The sequence below is a fragment of the Amblyomma mixtum genome, chromosome 1 (genome assembly GCF_055824585.1).
Source record: "Amblyomma mixtum isolate Tamu chromosome 1, ASM5582458v1, whole genome shotgun sequence".
Lineage (NCBI taxonomy): Eukaryota > Metazoa > Arthropoda > Arachnida > Ixodida > Ixodidae > Amblyomma > Amblyomma mixtum.
Genome location: NC_143012.1, coordinates 179610203 through 179615859, shown reverse-complemented (window position 1 = coordinate 179615859; position 5657 = coordinate 179610203). Strand labels below are relative to the sequence as shown.

Here is a 5657-nt window from a genome sequence, read left to right as displayed (position 1 = left end):
CAGTGCACGTTAAAGAACCCCAGGTGGTCCAAATTATCCGGAGCCCTCCACTATGGCGTCTCTCAAAGCCTGAGTCGCTTTGGGACGTTAAACCCCATAAAACCAAACCAAACCAAGACTTTGCTAGAGTGTAATGGTACTTCCGTCCCGTCGTGATCGAACTGTCCGCTTTCTAGAAGGCCAGCTATAGCAGAGCACGTCTTTCATGATTGCTGAGATACTGCGCTCTATTGGGACATTCTGCTGGAGAAGGACGTACCATTGACAGCAACGGAGAATTCGTTTCCTAGCTGTTGAACCAAATGTAATGAAGTTATCAAGTGCGACCAGTTGTACTTCATAGCATTTAGCGGAACGATATGGCTGTCCGGTGCATTGTTACTTTCGACCAAGTGTATGTCCCGAGGCAGCAGTACTAAGGCGCAGAGCTACGAGTCCATGGACACGCTTGAAAGAATGAGAGTCCATTAGATATGGTTGACTATCCAAGTGTGTGGTAGCCATAAATATTTAATCATCCATGTATCCTTTGTACCTGCTCAAGTTGCGTTGAGAGAAAGAGACTTTAATGAATACAGGAGAAGTCTGCCTTGTCATGAGCCTAGCATGCTACTCCAGCTTGCAACGAGACGACTGCACTGAGGCCAGGTGCGCACTCTGCGTCGGCGCAAACTCGGAGCGTAAGTTTTTTTGTTTTTTTCGTAGAGAATACATTTCTGGATACGCAGCACCTTCTTTTCAGCCAAGCCACTGAAGTCCATGTGTCTTTCCGCGCCCACTACGCAAAAAAGCAAAACAATGCCAGTTGCTCTGTCGACACGTCTCAAATGGGCTGAATTGAAGGGCACCAGAGGATTACTATTTTAATGTTCATACGCTCAACATGCACGACCGGGGTGAAAGCAGGAGCTTATGTAATAAAGCATAAACTTGTTATTTGAAGGTAGATCGAAGATTAAAACAAGCAATTTAAGCCTCAGTCGGAGCAGTGAAATTATTTTAAAATTCCTGGATTCCAATGAACGTTGGCGACTGTCAATAAAAATCAGTGAGCCAACTTCGTATCTAAATGTCGCTACTGCATATTGTCTAAGTATTTCTTGACCGACTGATCTGGTTTTACTAAAAAGAGGTCACTTGGTATCGGGGCGACACAAGAGCAGGCACATATCACTTACCAGAATATACGTAGTTATTAGGTAATATGATAAAAGATCTAGAAAACTGCTAGCTGTGATCCCTGCTGAGTTTTCAAATGCCAAACTTCCAAACAGGTCAATAAGTTCAACGCAGCTTAGTAACAAACTACAAGGCAGTAATTAATAGATGTTTTCAACATCAATCGACAGCTCACGAAGGCGATCAATGTTGCCAGAGTGCACAAGGCCCAGAACTTCACTTAAGTTTTGCATACTAAGGGAGTCATTAGCTTAAAAAGCCGCCGCGGTGGCTCAGTGGTTATGGTGCTCGGCTGCTGTCCCGAAAGACGCGGGTTCGATCCCGGCCGCGGCGGCTAGAATTTCTTTGGAGGAGAAATTCTAGAGGCCCGTGTACTGTGCGATGTCAGTGCACGTTAAAGAACACCAGGTGGTCGAAATTTCCGGAGCCCTTCACTACGGCGTCTCTCATAGCCTGAGTAGCTTTGGGACGTTAAACCCCATAAATTAAACCAAACCATTAGCTTAAAAAGATTGATCTCAATCTTCTCTCCCCCCTCTTTGTATCACGACAATGCCACAACGCTTGCACAAAGAAATGTGCAAAAGGAACAGAAATCTATCCCAACAAAGTTATTTTGATACCTGTACGCGCCATAATCATAAAAAAAAAAACGAGGAAGAAATGTACTCCGTAACCTGCGTTTTCACATTAATAGCGGCCACTACCGTATCTAATTCAAGGATCATGTGATCTGAGGAGATTAATGCTGCCTGGTTAAAACTCCCCTGTATTTTGTTCTCAGAGTAGTGGTTCGCTGTCAGAAGACGTAGCCAACATGGTTTGCACCCCGGTTAGTGAAAGGGGCGGGCTTCGCGGAGTACGATAGGCGCTCGCTTTGTTCCTAGAATTGGCATATTTACTCTATGCCACTATCCCTACGGCTACCTTTCAGTTGATTGCCTTGAGCGTAGTGTTATCAGACGGGGATAGTGCCGTGTGCACGAGCCGCTTGCTGTTATCGCCCGTGATCAACCGTTCCAAGCGTAAACCGCCCATAGATGGCAGTGCACTCGCTTCCCAGAGTTCTGTACGCACGTTGCCCAGCATTCGTGGCTTGCCTACTTCCTCTAAAGCGCTTCAAACCTCATGGGCTTCAACTTCCCTGCCTCGCCTCTGCTCTAGCGCTACGTAATTCATAGAGCGTAATTCGTACTAGCGCTACGTAATTCATCATTCATTATTACAGCGCAAAGACGGCACAGAACAAGAAGGGGACACAACAGCGCTGTGCCGTCTTTGCGCTGTAATAATGAATGTATGTAACCAACTCGCCCAAAATGTTGTATTATGGTAATTCATCAGCTGCTGCTGCCGAATGGCGTCCCTTTAATTCGAACTCCGCATTATAGTGATATTCTAGGCATCTGGAACAAACAGCGCGATCGAAGACGAGCACAAAAGACAAGAAAACGGACGACACGGCGCTGATGTCAGCGCAGTGTCAGCGCCGTGTCGTCCGTTTTCTTGTCTTTTGTGCTCGTCTTTGTTTGCGCTGTTTGTTCAAGATGCTTGACCAACTAGCCCGCCAAAACGTGTTATTCTAGGCACTATGTCCGCACAGTTCGAAGTAATTGCAGCCTCCTTCCACCTGTAATTCTTATGTTTCGAATACGTGAGAGTAATTCCCGCCAGTCGTTAGAAGCACCACTCTCAAGCGTGACGAAATAAAATAAAGGCAATGCGTCGGCCGGGAATCGAACCCGGGCCACCCGCGTGGCAGGCGAGTATTCTACCACTGAACCACCGACGCCGATGCGAGTGGCCTTCAAACGTGTACTATACACAGAAAGAGTCCTTGCGCAATCCCTTTCTTGATTGTGCGTGTAGGTCAGTGCAGCGGCGAGCGCCGGCTGCGAAGGCGAGCTCTAGCGGCAACGGCTGCACCGAAGCGCTCGTTAAGAGCAACCTGCCGCTAGCATATGGATTACTCAAAGAATTGAGCCGATTGTCCTGTGTGTCTGCACATGGTATAGGTAAAAAAACAAATAATAACTAACTGCGGGGAGCACGCCGGTGTTACTGACTTTTCCCCATTAATCTTTAGCCTTAGTTCCCTATGTGCGAATGAAAAGCAACCACTGTTGTACAGTGCAAGTTCTACGCGGCCAACAGACGCTTTAGACTTTCCTGGATCTCCTAGGGATGATTTTATCGCATTATTTCAGTGTTTTATTTTTTCGCTTTTTTCACAACCATTACGTTATTTTGTACTTGCAGGGTAGCAGCTGGGTCTTCAATATGGGCCTGAGAGCAGGCACATTCGATGCAAGAAAGTACCTGAAGTGCCTCTAACCATTCGCAAAAAAAAAAAAAAAGTTCCACGTGCCGAATCAGACGTGGCGAACCAATCTCGTCGTGCGGAGACACGAAATTTCAGTTAGAAGCACCTAACTCTCCAAACACTCAGAAGAAAACAGGGATTGACCATGTGGGCACGCTAAGCTGGGGTATGCTATGTAAGGGAAGCCAATGGAGAATCGCGTCGCTGTTTTAACCGGCTTCTAATCAGACACAACGATTACCCATGCAACAATCTGTCCTTTCAGAGGTTACTGCTCGTGCATATCTGTCAAGCGGTGCTATCGATTCGAACTCTTGAAGTTGCAGAGTTCCTTATGAAAAAGAATAAAAAGGGATCTCAGGTACTGAGTTTTGCGGGCAAGAATAGAAATCACCTAAATACACAATAGAGGGCGTTACAGTTAAGTAGTAAGTTAGGAGGGTAGATGTGTAGGCCAGTTGGTGAGACATGAAGGAGCTAAACACCGCAGCGGACACGGGACAGAGAAAGAAGACGACACAGGGCGGTACTTGCAACTAAAATTTTATTTGAAACTTCATGGCTTTTTAAAGACAGAGGCACGTGTGATCTTACAATCAGGTAAAAAAGAATGAATGAAAAGCAGCAGATAACGAGACCTAACTGACAACAATGCACATGGAAGTTATGCAATGCTCATCATGCGAGTCGCAATCTACAGATATCAGAAGTGTTAAACCGTCGACCGCATGTGGAAGCATGAAAACCACAAGACAAAAGAAGGAAAAGAACGTCAAAAGGAAGCAACCCAGCCTGTTACCTGTCAAGGAAACCCAGTTCTTTTTGGAGGATGGAAACCGAAGGCGAGCTAACGCATTCATCCGGTTGCGAGCGCAAGATGGCAATGGCCTCTACAATCTCTCTCTCAAGCTTGTGGGTTTCTAAGTGGACACAGGCCACCACCCACCACGGGTTCGAGCTTCGCGCGAGCCAAGGGCCCCGATCAGCCGTCACCACACACCACTGGGACACCGATGCGGTGCACTCAACCTCCGCTGGGAGGAGAGCGATTCGCCGCAAAGAAATAGGCCTCCAAGTTCACAAAGGAGACGTTTATTCACGTCGTCCTTCAGCAGTACACACACACTCAATCGTCACCCCGTCCCGGGGGCGCGCGAGGAGCAAGGCTCCGCTGCGCGCACGAAGCGACTCGAGCAATGCGTGCCGCTAGCACGCCGCTGCAGGAGAATGTCCCCGCGGCAGTGCTGTGATCTCCCTCTCGTGTCGACCGTTGGGCCGGTTGCGAGAGAGAGTGGGCAATCAACGCAAGGTACGCCTGTCGGAGGTCGCTGGACCCCGCTGGACAGGCTCGAGCCGCTGCAGGTCAGAGGACACGTGCGGGCGAGCTCGAGTATATGCACTGGTCCGAGCGGCAAAGGCCGGCAGGGACAAAACAGTTGCGTACGCACCTTACGCTGTCTCGGAGGGATCTCTCTCTGGGCCCCGCTCGGACGGTCGCGCGGTGCGCGGCCGCCCAGAGCGGGTCCCGGATTCCCGCCAAAAGGCGCCAATGGCAAAGGCCCTTGGGGAGCCGGGGCGGAGCTGTGGCTAAATGGCAGTGATTAGTCACCCAGCCGCCTCTCCACCGCCTGAGGCGGGAGCAAGGGAAAGAGGAGAAACAACGCGGGAAGCCGGAACAGCCGAGCAACGGCAACGGCGGAAAGTCAGGATTCCCACAAGCTGCCCCTTCCTTCTTCCAACAATCTGGGTCTGGCTGAAATTAGGGCAACAACCCCGACACCTGCGGCAATGAACAGGCAGATTCGAACCCCCCATTTCCCCCAAGGAACGCGCGTGTTCTCTCAAGCGATCATTTAAGCACCTACCGGTTTGTCCAATATAAAAACGCCCACAACTGAGGGGACTCTTGTAGATTACCCCTGTTGCACATGCGACACGCTTCCTTCCTTTAAGTAGTAAGCCCGATTCTTACGAAAAGTTACGAAAAGCATTTTGAAAAAGACGATGACTCATGAGCAGTGTGTGGTAACTCTGTAGAAACAAATGAACATCGTATACTCGAACGTGATGGTATCCATCCGGATGTTGATGCATGCACAGTCACTCTTCCTGAGGCCATATAGGTTTAGAGATAACAATGGTCATGTGACTGAAT

General features: G+C 48.8%; 1 non-coding gene across 1 annotated transcript; it reads right to left on the bottom strand.

Moving 5' to 3' along the window:
• Positions 1-2900: 2900 nt before the first annotated feature.
• Positions 2901-2971, bottom strand: TRNAG-GCC (transfer RNA glycine (anticodon GCC)). The gene has a single exon. It is a non-coding gene; the product is annotated as a tRNA-Gly (tRNA).
• Between the last annotated feature and the right edge of the window lie 2686 nt (positions 2972-5657).